Consider the following 20,681-nt stretch of genomic DNA (forward strand, 5'->3'; position numbering starts at 1 on the left):
GCTGCCTAAAGACAAACTTGGTAAGTTTTATTGAAATTGAAAGGGGCACTACCAATTAATTGCAGTTGGTTTTGGACATGTGTGATTTTATGACTAAAGATTTGCAAATTTTAAAAAATCTAGAGGAACACAATAGTGAGAATGTTTACATTCACGTGTAAAAGCATTCCTGGATCACTGCTAAGGCCTTGTGTCTTGAGTACACGCTGGTGTCCTTTCTGAAGGAATGGGTGACACAGCAAAGGCACTATAGGCTGTCACTCACTCACACCTTTGTGGCTGCAGGTAAATCTGAAGAAAAAAGGTGGCCAAGCTATGTGAGGAACATGCTGGGGAAGCGTATTTAGCACAAACCCTCACCTTCCATTTAAAGCAGTTGATTTTAAAGTTTACATTGAAATTACAGCACAGCACCAGTCCCTTTGTAGGTTCAATACATTGTTTATAGTCTACAGATGCCTGGCTTCACCCCTCTTGATCTCATCAGTATATCTCTCTGTTCCTTGATCTCTTGTTTAGTTATGTAACTTCCCATTAAATGCAGCTCCGCAAATCAGCTCCTCCCCCTTCTCCACCGGGAAATTAGTTCCACATCGGAAGCATTTCAAGTCATCCCTCACTGTGAAAATCAGTTCAAGGTGTAGAAGTTACTTAGCTCGAAAATGTTAAAGGTGCTGAGGTTAGTTCCCAACTAATGAAGTGGCTACTTGAGGAACAGAGTGATATCTTGTCATCGTAAAAGATAAACGGAGCTCTTTCCCCTAGTTAGTGGATAAGTTTCCCACTGAAACAGTGTTTAGTCAATATTGCTTTTACTATATTTTTAACAATAAAAGTCTTAAAATTTGAAATCGCATCCAATAATTTTAGTCATTCGTTAGAAATTCAAATTTTAATTTCTGAACAACGTCTCTGGTCCGAGTACACTAATTTGATAAAATAGTAAATAATACATAGGTTTTAAATTTTGTTCAACCTTTCAGCATTTATGTCCATTGCATGTGAATGTCTCAATTTTTATCATGCTTCTTGTGCCATGATTAAAAAGTCAATTTTAATCAAAAATTTTCAGTTTAATTCTTTAATCTTTCAAGTGAAATGGCTTCACAGGCTGGCTTGGCATTTATTGCCCAACCCTAATCACTGCCTTCTTGAACTTCTGCAGTCCTCCAGATGAAGGCCCAGTTAGTTGTTTCACAAATGAATGTGGAAAACCTATTGAACAGTGACCTGATCAGGGGTCCTGCCTATCACATACTGCTTCTGATGTTAGTCATGGACATCGTCCTGTCCTTGTAGCTTCTTAGCACACTGTCTGTGCAAATACTTTAAACTGATTGGTTAATCAGCTTACTTGATGTCTTCGCAGTTGCTGGACTCTACAGATTCAGTGCACAGAGGAACCTTGATTATCCGAATAAGATGGGCAGGTACTATTTCGTTCGGATAATTGATTATTCGGTTAATTGTTTCAATGCCTTTCCTCTGGAGCTTGGAGTTTTCTGAAGTTTCCTTTTTCCTCACTCTGCCTGCCTTGCTCCCTCTCTCTGTCTCAAGGTTTGTTACTGAGCAGAGACACACTTGTGTGTAAGGAACCTGCAGCATTGCTGAAGCCCCCCCCACCACCACTCACCTCCACCCCATCCCCCCCTCCCACCACCCAAGTCAGTTCAATGGGATTGACAGAGTGATCACTTGCTATGTGTTCTCCCCAGTTCAGGAAACTAGGCAGCAGCACACCCCGTGCAAACCACTGCCCCACCCCCAGGTGCACCCCTGCTCCCCCCACGCACTCCCACCCACCATGCGCCCCCACCCCTGTCCCCAGAATGGAGATGGCAGCCAGACTGGAACCAACAGACAGACTGCCTTTGAGCGGTGAGTCTCAAAATAACAAACACACACATTTTTTACTGCAACTTTTTGACAGGTTCCACTTTTGCCCTGGACAGGACAATGTTAGAGAGATTATCTGGGGGGGTGGGGGGTGGGGGGGTGGGTGTGTGTGTGTGTGTGTGTGGTGTGGGTGGTTTAGGGTGCATCCTGTGCAGAACTCCAGGGAAATTGTGGGGGGGAGAGAGGGAGGGCGGGAGTCAGTCATTTGGAGACAGTGCCTGGGTTCCCATCGATATCCAGGACTGTTCTCGGCAACATTTCAGTAAGCTGAGTTCACTTTTAATCATTGTACACAAAAGACGCAATCAATGTTGAAACACCTCTTTGATGTAATGTTTCTATTGGGACCTTGAGATCTTCTTCGGATAATCCCAAATTCGGATAATTGATATTTGAATAATCGAGGTTCCTCTGTCAATGGTGCTTGCATGAAAGTTGATTCAGGACAATCGATGCTTAAACCTCATGGCTATGTTTTTGTGTTGCTTCTTACTACTGATCCCAAAGTCTGGGCTAAAATCTGAGATCCCACGATTCATAGATTTACAGCTCATCAAGTCTGCACCATCATAACTACCACTAGAAGTGCACTAATCTCAATTACCTGCATTTGTCCCATATCCTTGAATGTTATGATAATTGAAATACTTATCTAAATATCTTTTAAAGGTTATAAGGTTTCCAACGTCCACTACCTTCCCAGGCAGTGCATTCCAGAGTCTCACCATCCACTGAACGAAAGCTTTTTCCCCTCTAAATCTCCTGCCCCTTGCCCTAAAACGATACCCCCTCGTGAATTTCCACAACCACCTGATGAAGGAGCAGCGCTCTGAAAGCTAGTACTTCCAAATAAACCCGTTGGACTATGACCTGGTGTTGTGTGATTTTTAACTTTGTACAGCCTCTTGTGAAGGTTAATGGCTTCGGCGATTTGCTAATTTTGAAAGTGTAGCAAGAAGACCTTTGTCCATTGAATCAGAGCTAAAAGAAAATGAAAACTGCAGTTGCTGGAGAGTCAGAGTTGAACAGTATGGTGCTGGAAAAGCACAACAGGTCAGGCAGCATCCGAGGAGCAGGATAGTTGATGTTTTGGGTAAAAGCCCTTCATCAGGAATGTCCAATGCCAGACAAAACCTGCCCAAACCCTGACTCCTACCAGTTGCAAGCACCCCCTGTGACTTGCAGTATACCCTCCACTGTTTCACGATTCTTGCTTCTTCAAGCCTCACCCTCCTGAGCCTTCTTTGTTACTATTAATGTAACTGCTTAACCCGATGAGTCCCTCACAATCAAAGTGCTGATCCCTTTTCCTGGCCCTGCACTCTCCCCAAATCCAGACCAGAGTCACTCAGAGTTTCCTTGGCCTTCCTTTGGAGATTGTACAACTTCTCTGCTCTATTCCCACCCTATTACATTTATTTGATCCTATAAATATAACCACACTCATACCCAGCCAGTACAATCAGACAAATCACCAGACTTGAGCCACCTGCAACCTCAATGCTAAGACGGACATGTTCTACCACACCCTGAAGCCACATGCACTTATGATCCTCCCCCTGACTGACTGAGGCTTATGCCCATTCCTCATTTGTAAGACATCCCTAACTGTCACACCAGCAAGGCCAGGATTGATCTTTCCTTGACTTCCAGGATGACCATGGCTTACGCCTTGTCTGACAGGTTACTAATCTCCTGGATCTGAACTGGAGCATTACTTGTAAATCTATTATCAACCTAAATGCACCCCAGCCCGTGGACTGACTATGATGAGACTCTCTGACTGACCAGAGTCCAGCCTCACTCCACTGACCATGCCTCCGTTCTCCTATTTAGACATCACCCAGCTCTTCAGCCACCGGCTCTGTACTTGCTGAAGATGCTGCAGTTACGTGCACTATATCCTTGGTGTTGATGCAGGACCATGCCCTTCACTACATCGACCTACCTTTTTACATTGAAAACACAAACTGCTGCCTTGACTTTGGCATGAAGTTACCACTTGAAGTACAAGCTGCTTCACTGCCGTTCTCCTGTTTGGTTCTGTGATTGCCGAGAGGCACATCCTGACTTCATCCCTTGGACACAACTATTGTAGTTGTACAATTTACCACAAAAGAAATGACAATGAACATTTACAATATTTTGGTAGAAGGCGAACGGGCAAAGAATTTAACCAGGATTGCAGCTGAAGAACAGGTCACTAGATATTCACCTGGTCTGAGCAGATGAATATCTGAAGCATTGAGTCTTTAAATTGGGTGGGAGTTCTTTGAGAAGCCTGTGCTAATACCAGTGAGGTGCATGATTAGTGAGACACAATACAGGACATGAGGTTCTCAACACTTAATGCCAAGGGGCATACTTCACCTTCTGAGAGTGCTGACTTAAATGGTAACTCTTATTTTGATTATGAAAGTTCTGGTTTTGCACTCACCCAATTAAGTTCTATCATCCACCATTCTCAGTTCCTTTGGGAGCAGAAAATTCCGCCTACAGATTGTACCAAAAACTGGAACCATGCTGAGAGCTAAATCCTGAGTTTGCATCATCAAAAGAATGCCATAAAGTAAAGACATCACAGAGGAAAGATGGTTCAGAGAACAATGGTTTCATTAGAGGTAATTAAAATAACTAATGATGATTGATTGGTACCCAATACTTGTAAACATGGTGAAGAGCTTCACTAGAACATTGGTCAACTAGATGCAATATGCATGGCTTATGACAGGCTAAGAAACATACTCTAAACTGTTTGTATAACACATTTCTTTCTTATTATTATAACTCAATCTATTGTTACTTCAGTCACAGTTTATTTTTACTAGTATTTCCTCTTTGTCTTGTGGGCAGTTACTTTGCAGTTTACAATTAGGAAGCATTCCATCTAACAAAGAGGTTAAAGAAAGGCCATTTCACTTTTCCCAGCCAAATAAAGGTCAATTGTTTGACTCATCTGTCATGCTTAATCAGCTGGTGAAAAGTCGACTCAGTTACAGCTTGCAACACTTCTATTTCAGGCATAAATCTTCTACAGTATCACTTCATAATGTGTTACTTCCTGATAACTTTTTTCCCTTAATGGCATTGTACTCAAGGATACATATCTGAAACTGGAAGAGTGCATACTTAGTGAGTTTTTATTCTGGTTTTGCAATGATGCTGTTTGGGAAATTTTATCGATGCACTTTACAAGCTACTCTTCACTTCTGTTTCCTGACAAGATTCAAGCAAACTTGGTTAAATCCATGCCAATGATCAGTGTTAATTAATTTTAATTAAGTCTGAAAGAATTTTTTCATTCTGATATTTTTCATACAGTGGTATACATTTAGAGATAGGAGAGATTGCTCACATAGGATCATAGAATCCTTACAGTGTGAAACAGGCCATTTGACCCATCAGGTCCACACCAACCCCCTGAAGAGCATCTTACCCATACCCCCACCCCATCCCTGTAACCCCTGCACGTCCCATGGCCAGTCTGCTTAGCCTGCACATACTTGGACACTATGGGCAACTTAGCATGGCTAATCCACCTACCCTGCACATCTTTGTGACTGTGGGAGGAAACCAGAGCACCCGGAGGAAATTTACGCAGACACAAGGAGAATGTGCAAACTCCACACAAACAGTCGCCTGAGGCTGGAATTGAACCTGTGTTCCTGGCGCTGTAGGGCAGCAGTGCTAACCACTGAGCTACTGTGTTATATGTGAGAAGATCAATTAATTTGCAAAATATGTTGGGCTGGGGGAAAGTAAACTGTGTGCAACGATGTAAAACAAGGATTTGATAGTGCAAACAAGAAGATAGTTGAATCTTCTGGAGCTTTACATGATTGTCTTTGTGAATCATGGAGCAGCTGTGCAGGGATTAATGTAACAATTTCATAAGATCTAAGAGCAAAGAAAATTTACAGTCCAGGAACAGGCCCTTCAGCCCTCCAAGCCTGAGCTGATCCAAATCCATTGTTTCAACATGTCGTCCAATTCCAAAGCATCTGCTTCCCTCTGCTCCCCACCTACTCAAGCACCTGTCCAGATGCATCTTAAATGAATCTACTGTGCCTGCCTCTACCACCTCTGCTGGCAACGCATTCCAGACACCTACCAAGCTCTGTGTAAAGTACTTGCCGCGTGTATCCCCCCTAAACTTTTCACCTCTCACCTTGAAAGCATGACCTCTCAATATTGAGAAAATCATGGATAAAAATGCTTTCAGCACGAAATACCTCCCCCAGCCACTGGGCCGCATATTGGGAATTTCAGCGAGAATCCCTACAAGAGGTTCAACCAAGAAGAATACAAGAATGAATGCATAAAGGGGTGTGTTCATTTTGGCTCACTGGTAGCACTGTTTTCAGCCATCTCAATCCTGGGTTCCTGATGCAAACTTTAATGAAGATTGGATGTACGCTCCCCCCGACACCTCCCCTACAGACCCACTCTATTTCCCAACTGGAGATGCTGGAAATCTGAGCCAGAAAATGTTGGAAATGCACAGAATCTGTGGAAAGAGAAATAGAACTAGCATTTCTGAACAACAAATTTTCACCATAAAGCTTGTCAACCCATTTCCTATTTGCCTTAGGTGCTCCGTTCATTTCCGGCTGGGTTTGTCCAGAACACCGCCAAGTATCCTGCTTTGTTGAGGGATGGGGGAGTTGCTCATTTGGAGCTCTGCAGCATATTTGTCCAGGGAGGCCAAACCAAGCACCAAGGTTCAATAGCCCACACCATCCACTCTGTACCCTATTGTACTGTCTTCATAGTGCTCATTTAGTGGTGAGCAAACACTAGCAACTGATCACCTTCCCTTTCTCCTTTCCACAAGGCATGAAGCATCCATTAAGGATCAAGTCACTCCCTTGGATATTTAGCCCACATTACAATCACATCAAACTCCAGGGAGTTTGCAAAGAAGATTTGGAAACATGGTCTCAGGAACGAGAGACATCAACTATGTCCTTAAAACAGAACTGATAAAGAAGAGTTTTAAGATTGGTGTTCAAAATCATCAAAGGTTTTAATAAGAATAAACAGAGAAACTGTTTCCACTGGCAGAAGGAGTCATTAGAGGACACAGATCTAAAGTATTTGAGAAAAGAACAAGAGGTATCAATTGGAAAATTATTTTAAAGCATTTTTACACAATGGCCCACTGCAGCAGCGATGCTGGGCACATTGTACCTGTGTCTGAGAATCGTCCCGACCTAACAGGACCTCCCACTGGCAGCCGTGAAAGCAATGTGCAGCACAGCAAATCGAAGTGGTTCATTGGAGGGGAGCAATTTCAGGATAAAGAGCCTTCCTTTAATGGCATGAATTGGTGTAATCTGCCAGGTCAGTTTAAGAGCCCACGTTTCGAGTGAGGGTTAGTGAGTAAGTAATTGAGTGAGTGAATGGGTGAGTGGATGAGTGGGTATAGTCAGTGGATAGATGAGTGGGTGATGTGGGGGCATCTTCCCAGATAATTCCTGGTACTTTCTGGTGTTTGTCACTTTCACCAGTAAGTGGTGCTGGGTAGAAACATGGGAACAGTAATGGTCCATTCAGCCCATCCATTCTGTCCTACAATTGCATGCAATCATGGCTGATCAATGCCTTTTACATACTCTATCTCTATAATCCTTTACACCATTCGTCATTAAACCTCAATGTTGAACATAAACAGAGACTGAGCTTCCACACTCATAGGGTCATAGAGATATACAGCACAGAAACAGACCCTTCAGTCCAGCTCGTCTATGCCAGCTAGACATCCCAACCTAATCTAGTCCCATTTGCCAGCACTTGTCCCATATTCCTCTAAATCCTTCCTATTCATATACCAATCCAGATGCCTTTCAAATGACGTAATTGTACCAGCCTCCACCACTTCCTCTGGCAGCTCATTCCAAACACACAGCACCCTCTGCGTGAAAACGTTGCCCCTTAGAACTCTTTTAAATTTTTCCTCTCTCACCCTAAACCTATGCCCTCTAGTTCTGGGCTACCCCATCCCAGGGAAATGCCCTGGTCTATTTATCCTATCCATGCCCCTCTTGATTTTATAAATCTCTATAAGGTCACCGCTCAGCCTCCAACACTCCAGGGAAAATAGCTCCAGCCTGTTCAGCGCCTCCCTATAGCTCAAATCCTCCAACCCTGGCAACAGCCTTATGAATCTTTTCTGAACCCTTTCAAGATTCACAACATTCTTCTGAAAGGAGGGAGACCAGAATTGGTCTCAATATTCCAGAAGTGATCTAACCAATGTCCTGTACAGCCTCAACATGACCTCAAAACTCCTGCACTCAATGCACTGACCAATAAACGAAAGCATACCAAACACCTTCTTCACTATCCTATCTACCTACAACTCCATTTTCAAGGAACTATGAACCTGCACTCCAAGGTCTCTTTGTTCAGCAACACTCCCTCAGACCTTACTATTAAGTGTACAGTCCTGCTCTGATTTGCCTTTCCAAAATGCAGCACTGCACATTTTTCTAAATTAAACTCCATCTGCCACTCCTCAGCCCATTGGCCCATCTGATCAAGATCCCGTTGTACTCTGAGGTAACCTTCTTCACTGTCCACTACACCTCCAGTTTTGTTGTCATCTGCAAATTTACTAACAATACCTCCTATGTTCACAGCAAATCATTTATATAAATGACAAAAAACAGCGGATCCAGTACCGATCCTTGTGGCACTCCACTGGTCACAGGCCTCCAGTCTGAAAAACAACCTTCCACCACCACCCTTTGTTTTCTACCTTCAAACCAGTTCAGTAACCAAATGGCTAGTTCTCCCTGTATTCCATGAGATTTAACCTTGCGAAACAATCTCCCATGGGGAACCTTGTCGAATGCTTTACTGAAGTCCATATAGATCACATCCACTGCTCTACCCTCATCAATATCTTTGTTACTTTTTAAAAAAAACTCAATCAAGCTCATGAAACATGATTTCCCACGCACAAAGTCATGTTGACTATTCCTAATCAGTCCTTGTCTCTCCAAATACATATAAAACCTGTCCCTCAAGATTCCCTCCAACAACTTACCCACCAGTGATGTCAGGCTTGCTGGTCTGTGGTTCCCTGGCTTTTCCTTATCACCTTTTTAAAATAATGGCACCACGTTAGCCAACTTCCAGACTTCCGGCTGTGACTACCGATGATACAGAATTCCAAATGTTCACCACCCTCTAAGTTAAAAAATTTCTCTTTTCTCAGTCCTAAATGGTATCCCCCTTACCTTTAGTTCTAGATTCCCAACCAGGGGAAACATCTTTCTTACATCTACCTTGTCCATCCCTTTAGGTATTTTGGAAGTTTCAAACTGATCATCTCTCATTCTTTAAGACTCTAGAGAATATTGACTCAGTTTGACCAATCTCTCTTCATAGCACCATCCCACCATCCTGGGAACAAGTTTGGTGAACCTTTGTTGGCACTCCCTGGCTGACAGTAGTATCTTTTCTGAGAGAAGGAGGCTAGATTTGTACACAGAACCCTGGGTTCTAATCAAGTTCCTGTACAAATGAGGCAAGATTTCAATACTCCTGTATTCAAATGCCCTTACAATAAGGCCAACATTCCACTAGCCTTCCGAACAGCTTGCTTATTGACAAGGTGCTTAAAGTCTCTTTGCACATCTACATTTTCCACCTTCCACCATTTAAGAATACTCTGCACACCTGTTTATTGTATCAAAGTAGATAACTTTGCTTATTTTTTGCACATTATATTCCATCTGCTATTTTCCTATCCAATCAATAAGCCTGTCTAAATCACCCTGAAAACATTTTATATCTTCCTCACAACACTCATTCTTGCTTAGCTTTGTAAATTATAAATCTGTAAATTTGGGAATATAATGTTTGGTCCCCATGTCCAAATCATTGCTGTATATTTTGAACAGTTGAGGCCTGATTGCTGATCCTTATGGTCACCCATGAGTCACAGTCAATGTGAGAATGGCCTATTTATTCCTGATTTGGAGATGCCAGTGTTGGACTGGGGTGTACAAAGTTAAAAATCACACAGTCCAACAGGTTTAATTGGAAGCACACTAGATTTCGGAGCGACGCTCCTTCATCAGGTGATTGTCTCCTGTTGAAGGAGCGGTGCTCCAAAAGCTAGTATGCTTCCAATTAAACCTGTTGGACTATAACCTGGTGTTGTGTGATTTTTAATTATGTATTCCTACTCTCTATTTTCTGCCTGCTATCCAGTTATTAATCCGTGCCAATACATTACCTTCTATCCAAACTGCTTTCATTTTGCTAAACGACCTCCTGTCAGGGATTTTATCAGAAGTTTTCTGAAAGAAAGCAATATACTACACCTAAAGACTCCACTTGGTCAATTTTGTTAGTAACACTTCCAAAAACTCCTACAAGTTTGTCAAACAACAAATCCATGCTAATTCTGGCCAATCAGATCATGTTCATCTAAATGTTAGTTTACCTCTATGATAAATTCAAGCATTTCTCTACAGTTTAAGGTGAGACAGGAAAGATTTAAAAGGGACCTAAAGGGTCATTTGTACATGGAGATGGTGGTGTGTGTATGGAATGGGCTGTGAGAGGAAGTGGTGGAGGCTGATACAATTACAATGTTTAAAAGACACCTGGATGGTATATAACAGGAATAGGAAGGATTTAGAGGGATAGGGCCCAAGTACTGGCAAATGGGACTAGATTAATTTAGAATATCTGGTTGGCTTGGACGAGTTGGCCGAAGGGCCTATTTCTGTGCTGTACATCTCTACGACTGTATGTAAGGTCGATAGTTCCTGGTGTTTTTCTCTTGTTCTGATTTTAAACTGCAGGGTGACATTTACCAGCAGTCAATCCATAGGAGTCATCCCAGAATCTATAGAATTTTGGAAGATGATTGACAATCTCTATAGCCATATTCTTCAACACTCTGGGATGTAGACTATCAAGTCCTGGAGACTTGTCAACTTTCAGTTTCATTGATTGTTCCAGTGCAACATTTTTACTAGTTTCCTTCAACTCTTTGTTCTGCCGAGTCACTTGTGTTATGAAGGGGAGGTCGACACTCCTCTGATAATTAAAACTGAGAAGCTTGCCTCACCTCGTAATCTGATAAAGAAGTGAAACAAGTGGTATGATCTAGCTCTCACCCCCCACTCTATTATATATGAGTGGTTAAGTGAAATGAAATCCTTTTAAAACTGAGCAATTCCTCTCTAACTACCTATCCCTGAACAAAACAAGATTCTAATAGGATGCTGTTTGAATAAATACAAGTTCCAGCAGCAAAATTAAAATGTAGACTCGCAAAGTTCACATAGATTGCGTCTTTCGAAATGCTCCTCACCCTCTCTGCTGATTTTCTTTCCAAAAAGCGCGTGCTCTGTACAAAATGTCTTCTCCGACATTCATATCGATGTAATTAAGATTATTTACATTGTGCTTTCCCTAATACATAAATGACTGAGAGACAATTTTTCTCTTGAGAGCTGAGACTCTTAACTCTGGTGAATGGCAGTTAGATCTCCCCATATTTTCAAAATGCCCACATTCTTATATCCTTGATGACTTGCTAATTTCTTCACAATCACATTGGTTCTCAGTAATCAAAACCAACAGGTTTAAATGTGATAGGTTTTCAGTATGTCAGGGCTTGGTATTAAATTGATTGGCTAAATTTGAAAAGACTTGTTTTCTTAGTAAAAATGCTGCTTGGCTGTTTGATACAAACTGTTTCACTTTGGGTTCTGTTTGTGCACCTGTACTTTAAACTGCTGTTCAGTTATCCATTTTAACTCTAAGCACCAAAAAAAAATCTTTTAAAGGGACCATGCAATGCATTTCCCCCCCCCCCCCCATTCGTTTTTTTACACAAACTTTTGCTTTCTACCTGCCACTTCATGAGTACCCTACACAACTTTGTAACACTTGAGTGAGGATTGTTTGAGGTAATTTGCTTTGACTCCTCTTTATCTTGGGGCCTCTCTAGTGATTAGTGGTAGAGAATACACCATGAGGTATCTACAGAAGAGGCGCTGTTTGTAGATACAAAAGCATTTATTGTATGATGAGAATGTTCGATCAGGTATAAGCACTAGGAGCTTCGGGAGCTGGTGAAGGTACACTTGCTCCCACTGAAAACTAGTGGACCACTGCTTGCCTCCACTCACAGACTGAGTGTAATGTCAGTAGAATGGGTGGATCCAATGTTACATTAATATTAACCCTTCGGAGCCAATACCTGATGCAACAGTGGATTCATGAGTAATCAGGTCGTTGGAGGAACAGTCAGGTTGTTTCAGGTGAGCAGGTAGTTGAGTTGGTTGGGAGGGTGCATGAGGCAGTTACATTTTATTGGGAGGTGTCGGGTTGGGTCAGGGGATAGGGTCAAGTGGTGGTCAGTTCAGCTCGGGAGGGTAGTCAGTTCCCGGTTGGGTATATATGATTTGCAGTATAGCTCAATGGTCAGGATGTTAGTTGGGTTTTTTGGGGCGGGATCTCTAGGTTTGGTAAGTGCACAGTGAAAATTACCTGGAGGTTGACTACCAGGTTTAAAACAGACAAAAAAATTATTCACAAAATTACACAATGAAACACGAAGAACAGAAAGAAGAACCCCCATAGAACTCAGTTTAAGAAAACTAGACTTAAGTATCTTGTTCCGAATACACACAACAGTCCCAGTAAGCAAACCCCCTTTAAAATACAGTACAAAAAAGGGTCAGATTCTTATAGGTTGAAGTTAGAAGGGCAGAAGAGAGTCCAGAACTCTCAACCAGTTCTGGACTGAACAAAACTGCTCAGCTCAGCCAGAGAGCTGACCACTCCCTTTTCATTCTACAAGTCACTTCTAAAACATGACCACTTTAGCCTGAAGTCTCATCTGTTTACATTTAAACAAAAAGGCCTCTCAAAATCCTTTTCATTTCTATACCAAAACAGACTGATTGGAGCCCCTCCTAGTTTATTATTCCTCTGAAAAAAAATCAAGGACATAGTATCCTTGAGCCAACGAACAGCCTTTAGGAAAAATAAAGGACTAGCTTTGAGACATTACTGACTGACAGGGGATATCACAGAGTGAGAGAGCATCAATTCTAAAATGGTGGAACTGAGATTAGCGTGGATCTCACAGCCGTTCCTGAGATTTCAGGCTTATTTCTAGATTTCTTTCTAGATTTCTTAAAGTTATTACATTTTAGTAGTACCAGACCTTTATTTTGATTCATTTTTAGTTCTTTTCAACTCAGAATTGAAAAAAAAGCCAAAAAATAAAAAAAATCCCTGTGTGATTTTTTTCAAACAGAGTTTTGTTAATAGACATTTTTTGATTCTTCATAAAGTGAGTTAAGTTTAAGTTAGGACATAGAATAGAATAGATTATCCTTTATTGTCACTTGTACCCCAGTTCAGATGTAAAGGAATACAGTGAAAAGTTATTACAATGGCTGCCTTTTACTGGCACCAAATTAGGTACAAGTATCTAGGTACAAATCGTTCAGAGTAAAGAAAAAGTCTTGTTGCACAAAAAGAGAATTAAAATGAAAGCAGTAGCATTCCATTATAAGATTGGTGCAGAACGTTGACTGACCACAGTGAAATTCTTCAGAAATCTGAGCTCATTAGGTTCACTTTCTGAAAGCAATTGCATATGAAGAACCCATATAATCCCTGTTCCAGGTGAAAGACCAAGATTGAGACCTGGACCTCCCCACCCCCCCCCCCCCCCCCCCAAAAAAAAGGGAAGATCAGTGGATCCAGTAATGTTATCTGCAAAATTACAAAAAGGTCTGTACAAGATAGCACAAAAACAAAAAAAAACACATTAAACAACCATTGAGTTTAATAACTGATGTTTCCAGGTGCAGAATTCAGAAGGAAGACCGGTTTATTTCATTTGAACACCAGTTCTGCTCCTTTCCTGGATACTTGTGGCTCGAGTCACCATTATTCTCCTTTGGTGAAGAGTTGACCTTCATTGTCAGGTGTATAATGCCAAGTGTTTGTTCCTGTGCAAAAGACAATGATTCATCTCTCTCGCTCTCCAGCAATACAAGCTGAAGCTACCCGCTACTTTGTTAACTCAGACATGCCCAGATTATAGTGAGTGAATCATATTCTGCATTGTGTTGTTCACAGTGCACGGACAGCATCCTCCCTCCATGTGGGAGAGATTGCAAGGCCATTGTCTGAAAGTTCAGGTAATGACATTAAAAAATGAGACAAAAAAAATGTGACCTTGAACTAACAACAGCGTGTCCTTGCATCACTGACATTGACAATACTGTACAGCTGTTCACCAAGAAATTATAGTTGGAATGATTCCATCATTTTTCAATGGAGCAAGAGATGGAGAGTTATCCCAGTGTGAATATATATTTCAACAACCCTAGCTCTGAATACATTTCATCTGTTCCTGATAAAGTGGAGAATGTGAAAAAAAAATGTTAAGCCTGCAAAGTTGGCATTATTATACAATAAAATCCATCGTATGCACATGAGAAAAACATAACATTAATCCTGACTGTTCCCGGAGAAGATCGATCTAAAATTCAATACCCGCTGTGAGTTTTAGACTCAGCAGTGCATAGACTGATGACACAGACAACTTAATAAGAGACAGAGAGCTTTCAAACCCCACCAAGAGCAAAGGTTGGTTAATATTAAAGCAGTCTATGCCCCTGGGATTATCGGTTTCAGCAAATGACTATCTGGCATCAGTCATTTCTTTCAATGCTTACCTGTTGAAAATCTATGGAGGACAACAATATCTTGAATGCTGCTGACTTGATTACTCCCATAAAACTGAAGCTAAAGCAGTATTCTTGCACAAAAGTGATTTTGGACTGTCTTCTGACATGTCACAGTCACCGACGTTCATCCTCCCCACTTCACAGTTGGACTAACTGTAGTTTTTATCATCTGTTACATTGCAGAGATTGACTTTAGGCTGGTGCTTTGTGCACTCTTGATGTCTGCTTGCAGATCCATCCTCGGTGGGTGCCCTCCCTGTGGTAAATCACATGGTGTCCCTCCAGCCCTGTACATTGACTCTTCAGATTTCCCTGCATTCCATGAATGAATGTTTTGGAGTTTACAGATTTAAATTTGCTGTGGTTACCGTTCACCACAATAATTCCAAGAAGCTCCTTTGCATTAATGACGCTTTGCTACTTTCAAACTAAACTGGGCATAAAACAAATGGTGCCACTCTCATGCATTTGTAGGTCATCTCTGCCCTGGCATCCAGTGCCCCCCAGTTCCGTATGGTCCCAGTGCATGGACCCCTCCCCCCCGCCCCCACCCCCCCCCCAACCCCCAACCACCATTGCATGTTGTCTGGCTGGTCTCCACAATTGCCCTCCACTAGGCATGGTTCAGCCTGAGTGCTCAACACTGCTTCCTACTATCTGACCTGAGTGCTGACTTGACTCTGACCATCGTCAATAAAGACAGTTTTGCACTCATTAAAGGAAAAGAAATGTAATAAATCTTATCTTCATCTGAAGAAATGTTTCAGTCAGATGCTGAGGTCAAGAGAAAATAGTTAACAATCTATTTGAATAAAATGAAAACAATCTTTCTAACCTTTATATAAACCTCTTTGTATTTCAACTGATGTGCCACCCACCAAATAACACAGCAAAACTGAATCTATTGGTTAGCAGACGATCCAAGCCCCAGTGACCCAGGCAGGCTCTGCTGATAAGTATCAAAGTGCTAGCACCATGTGATCCAAGCTTTAAGGCATCTGTTCGCCCCACTGTTAAGAAGCTAAATCAGGCTGGGCACAGGGTTTGAGTTTGGACTGATGCTTTGTGCATATCTGATGTCTGTTTGTTCAACACTACATTACACTCTCTGACAAGAGTGCTGACTAAGTTAACATCATCCTTTATGAAGACATTGTGCCACATATAATTATACCTTAAAGAAAAAAAAAGTAACAAAGAACTCTTGTCTTGATGAATGCTCGCTTGTATTTTCTCCTTTCGTAATAATAAACTTTTGTCCTTGCACCTTATTTGATGTGGTGCCAGGTCAGTCACTCCTATGAGACCTTCGCATAACCCTCACAGAGGCACCACAGAATGACACCAGTTACATTTGCTTGGGATAGAGCATTTTGAGCTGCTGGCGCCAGGCAACAATGAAAACTAAAGAGTGTAGCTCCTCACGTGGGTTCATTTGGATTGCCCCTAACAATACCCTCCACAATAATCCAGACTGAGTTCAAGGTTTAGGTGAGGGGGTAACTAATTGGTATGGGTCATGTAGCCACTAGCAGCTCCTTCCACTGGATTTGAACCTCTGCTGCCCACTGATTCATCATGTTGAGATGTTGTCCATTGACATCATCTCCACCCTGACCAGCCTATCTGTATAAAAATTGATTCTGGTTTAAGATTCCAGGCTGGGATCCCACTGGTGAACTTGTCACACATTTCCTGCAGAAGCTGGCTTAGCCTTCATCTACCGGGTTAAGTTGCCAAGCAGCAATTTCCAAATAAGCTCCAGATGCTGAGCCTCCGGACCTGGGGTGGATCTGCTGCTTGTCCACCATTTACATTTTACACTATAGAGTTTCTTTTCCTTAGAAATTAATGATGTCCTGAAATGAATTGGAACTTGATACCAGTTTCCTTTTCAATTTTCTTGGCAGGTGTTTCACCTGTACCCCTGGCTCGAGACTGGATGGACCTCTGCAGAATTTCAGGGACAAAGAATCATGACTTCAGTGGCAAGTTGACTATCTCTTAAACTTTAGAAAAAAGCAACACATTACAAACGTAATTATTTGAACACAATATTTTTAAGAGATGTGATAAAGCGCTGTATAAATGCAAGGCTTTCTTTCAAATTGCTTGTACTGTGGAGAATTAAATTCACAACTGGGTCTAAAATATCTTCATAACAAACTGTTGAGTTTATTTCCTTTTGAGCAATTTGATGGTATTTATGTATATTGAGCTGCAAAGGTGCCTGTGAGTCCATTTGTGATGTCATTATGCCAGAGATGATATGTGGCTTTTTACCAAAAAAACAGCTTCGCCAAACATCTTCTTTAACAAAGTGAGTGGCTCTTTAGCACAGAGTCACAGGCATTGTAGGTGAATCATTTAACACTCTTTAATAAAGTCATGGAGATTTGAAAGTTCTTTCTTTTTAAAATGTCTCCTGGGGGTTTTAATTTACAGTCAGCTGATTGAGCCTCGCAAGAGAAATTTTGCAATTCTTATAGCTACAGGGATTCCTGAGTCGACGAACATAAAGTCTGATTTCCACAGGTGCTGAGTGTGTTTCAATGCTAAGAAAGCGAGAGATAATATTCTGCAGAAACACTCACTGGTTATAAACAAGTGAACTGTAATGAGTATGGCTGCCAGCAACGAAATATCCAACCTCAGTTCCAGTATCATAGGTTAGCGCAGAAGCTGCTGTAATTTCGGTTTCATCATTTATAGAATTGTTCCGACCACAAGCTCAGTTTTGGGCTCTTGGATCTCTGCGAACAATATGGGGTAGGCTTTCAACAGTTTTAGGGACATATGATCATCACAGCATCGAAGGAATCCATTCAGTCCATTGGGGTTCATGCTAGCTCTCTGATAAATAATCTATCCAGTCCCATCCTTCTGTTCAATCCTATTGCCGTACAGTTTTATTTCTCTCAAGTGTCCATCCAGTTTCCTTTGGAAAGCATTCATTGTTCCTCTTGCATCATATTCAAAACCCAGGCCATCACCACTTGTGTAAAAGGTTCTTCATCACATTCCTCAAACTGTACTTTTGCCCAAAACTCTAACCCTGTGTCCCCAAGTCTTTGTATCGTCAGCAAATTTAAACAATTTTGTTTACCTATCTCAAACTGTCATAATCTTGAACACCTCTATCAAATCTCCCTTTCAATTGGCTCTGCTCCAAGGCCAATTCTTTCAACCAAACCTTGGAGCTAAAGTGCCTCGTCTCTGAAACCATTCTGATTAACCACACACTGGCATATCACAAGGATATTCACATTCTTCATAAAGTGTGATGAGCAGCACTGGACCCAGTTCTCTGATTGTAGTCTAATCAAAGCTTTATAAATGTTTAGCATAACACCCCTGCTTTTATACTCAACGCTTCGAATTATGAAGCCAAAGATCTCAAGTGGTTTTCTAACTACTCTCTTAATATCGAAGATGGAGAACGGGAAAAAAATCATGGCTACAAGAGCTGTTCCTTTTTTTGAGGTATTTTCAGCTTCGGAGCTGATTTCCTCAAATTCTAGGAGCAGTAATTGCTGTTTTGTAAGTTGTTGCATTGCTTTCGAACTTTAGGAAAAAAAAAGATCAAAACAACGGCACTTTAAAAAAGGAGGAAGGGAGACAAAGGCAGTGACCATATGTTGGGAAGTGAATCAAATGGAGAAAGGAACATCAGAGTTCGTCTAAGAAAAGTAAACCAGTAGCAAGCTTCACAGCTGACCTTGGAGAAACCTGGGTGGAGAGATCACACCAGGGGAGCAGCTAACTGGCTTGTGAATATACAATAGTGAGTAGAGTGGGTTCTTTTTGATTCTATTGAAATCTGTCTCTTGATTAAACTTTAAAAACAAAAAACCTAGGTACCACATTAGCCTGGAGCAGTATTTTTAGAGCAGTAAGACTGCGTTATTTTCTGGGTCAGTAGATTGTTAAGGTGAAGAGGTGGTCTTTAGTAGAGTGATGTGCTCTTCCTGTCCGATGTGAGGGATTAAGGGGAATTTCCATGTTATTGATGATTATGTCTGCAGGAAGTGCGCTTGATTGTGAATCCTATCGGATCACATGGATCGGTTGGAGTATCAGTTAGAGGCAATGAGGAATTTACAGGAGCTAGGGGGTGTGATGGATGGAAGTTACAGGAAGGGAGAAACATCACAGATACAGTCAGGTCGATGGGTTACTTCCAGGAAAGGTAGAAGAGGGAGGCAGGTAGTGCAGGAGTCTCCTGTGGATATCTCCATCTCAAACAAGTATGCTGTTTTGGAAAATGTAGGGGGTGATGGACTCTCAGGGGAGTGTTGCACTAACAGCCAGGTTTCTGGTACTGAGACTGGCTCTAATGTAACGAGGGGTATTCCACAAGCGTTCGATTGTGATAGGGGACTAATCAGAGGCACAGACAGTTGGTTCTGCGGCCGACAGTGAGAATCAGAATGATGTGCTGCCCACCTCATGCCAGGATGAAGGATATCTCGGAGACAATACAGAATATTTGCAAAGGGGAGAGGATCAGCAGGAGGTTGTTGTACACATTGGAACTAATGATATAGGAAGAGATACGGACGAGATTCTGAGGAGAGAAAATAGGAAATAGGATTTTATAAGATTGCTATCTTTTTGACTAAGGACAATTGAGGAATGATTGGGTTTATGTGACCAGTCCTGAATTCTGCTGATGGCATGTCACGATAGCTTCTTTCCTAAAGATTACATGTGTGGTAGGGAGGTGGTGGAGATAGGTATTTTTAATGGGAAGAAGGTGCAAGGTCTGTAGACAATAACAAAAATGATAATGATGGACTGACTCCAAGTTCCAGGAACATGGAGAATGTCAGGTTGCAACTGGTTATAGTTTAAATTGGCTATTTAATTCAGAGATGGAATTTATTTGGGGGCTAAAGAATAAATAATCAGTGTTTCTACTTGAGTACAAAGTCACATGATTCATGTTGTCATGGAAATGGGCTTTAAGAGAGGATTGGCACATAGGAAGCCATCGTAGCAATGGATTAGAAGATTCTTCTCAGAGATTCATTCACAGTTCAGTCTCTCAAGATCTGAGAGAGAGGGAACAAAGAGAAGGGCAAAGTCTCCGCTGTTCACTGCACACGTGCTCAGATTGGAAAGAGCGAATTCATGAGGATTTGAAAATGAGGCTTGATCCCATTGAGGGGATCCCTAGGAAAGTCTTCACTGTGAAGGACAGCTCTGAGGTTAAAAATCTCCAGACTGGGAAAGGAAAAGAATAGAGTAAACCCTTCAGGACATAAGATTCATTTTCGGCTGTTTGTAGGAAGTTGAGTGTCTAAAGAACAAATGTATAGTATAAGTGTGAAGTGGGAAATTTTTGCCAGTTTATGTGTTAAAAGAGGAAGGTTCTGATCTGTCATTTAAACTATGCAATGTCTTATGAAAAGTGGCGATTTGTTTAGGTTGCTCTTTATTTGGAGGGCTGAAGGGCCTATCCCTGGGCTGTAAATTTTCTTTGTCCTAAAGTTTTCTCTTCAGTAAAAGTTGTAAAACTTCAAATCTTGCATGTGGCCGCACAGAGACAACCATTGTTGTTTTGCAATGTTTGTAATCTATTTCCCAACCATGTCAATATTAGCATTCATAACTATCATGATTGATTTTTACTCTTATCAGAGGTTTAACAAGCTTTATTAACCATAAATGTTGACAAGGGAAAGATAGGGATGGTTGTGATAGAGAACGTCTTCCAGAACCCAGAGACTCAGGTTCCATCCATGTGACTTGACACGCACATGCTCAGTAGCTTTTCTTACAGGCTGCATTTATTCTTGTGTGAGATGTGGGCGTTGCTGGTAAGACTAACACTGTTGCCAATCCCTAACTGATTTGCTCTCTGAGTCATCTCCGAGGACAATTAAAAGCCAACCACGTCGGGACTCACATGCACGTCAGACCAGGCAGGGACTGCAGATGGGTTTTTATGATGAGTTTTTAGTTATTGCATCAATGGTTACACATGAGAGTAACTTCTTAATTCCAGATTGGTGTTGAATTCAAATTTCACCATCTATC

The sequence above is a fragment of the Chiloscyllium punctatum genome, chromosome 3 (genome assembly GCF_047496795.1).
Source record: "Chiloscyllium punctatum isolate Juve2018m chromosome 3, sChiPun1.3, whole genome shotgun sequence".
In the NCBI taxonomy this organism is placed as follows: domain Eukaryota; kingdom Metazoa; phylum Chordata; class Chondrichthyes; order Orectolobiformes; family Hemiscylliidae; genus Chiloscyllium; species Chiloscyllium punctatum.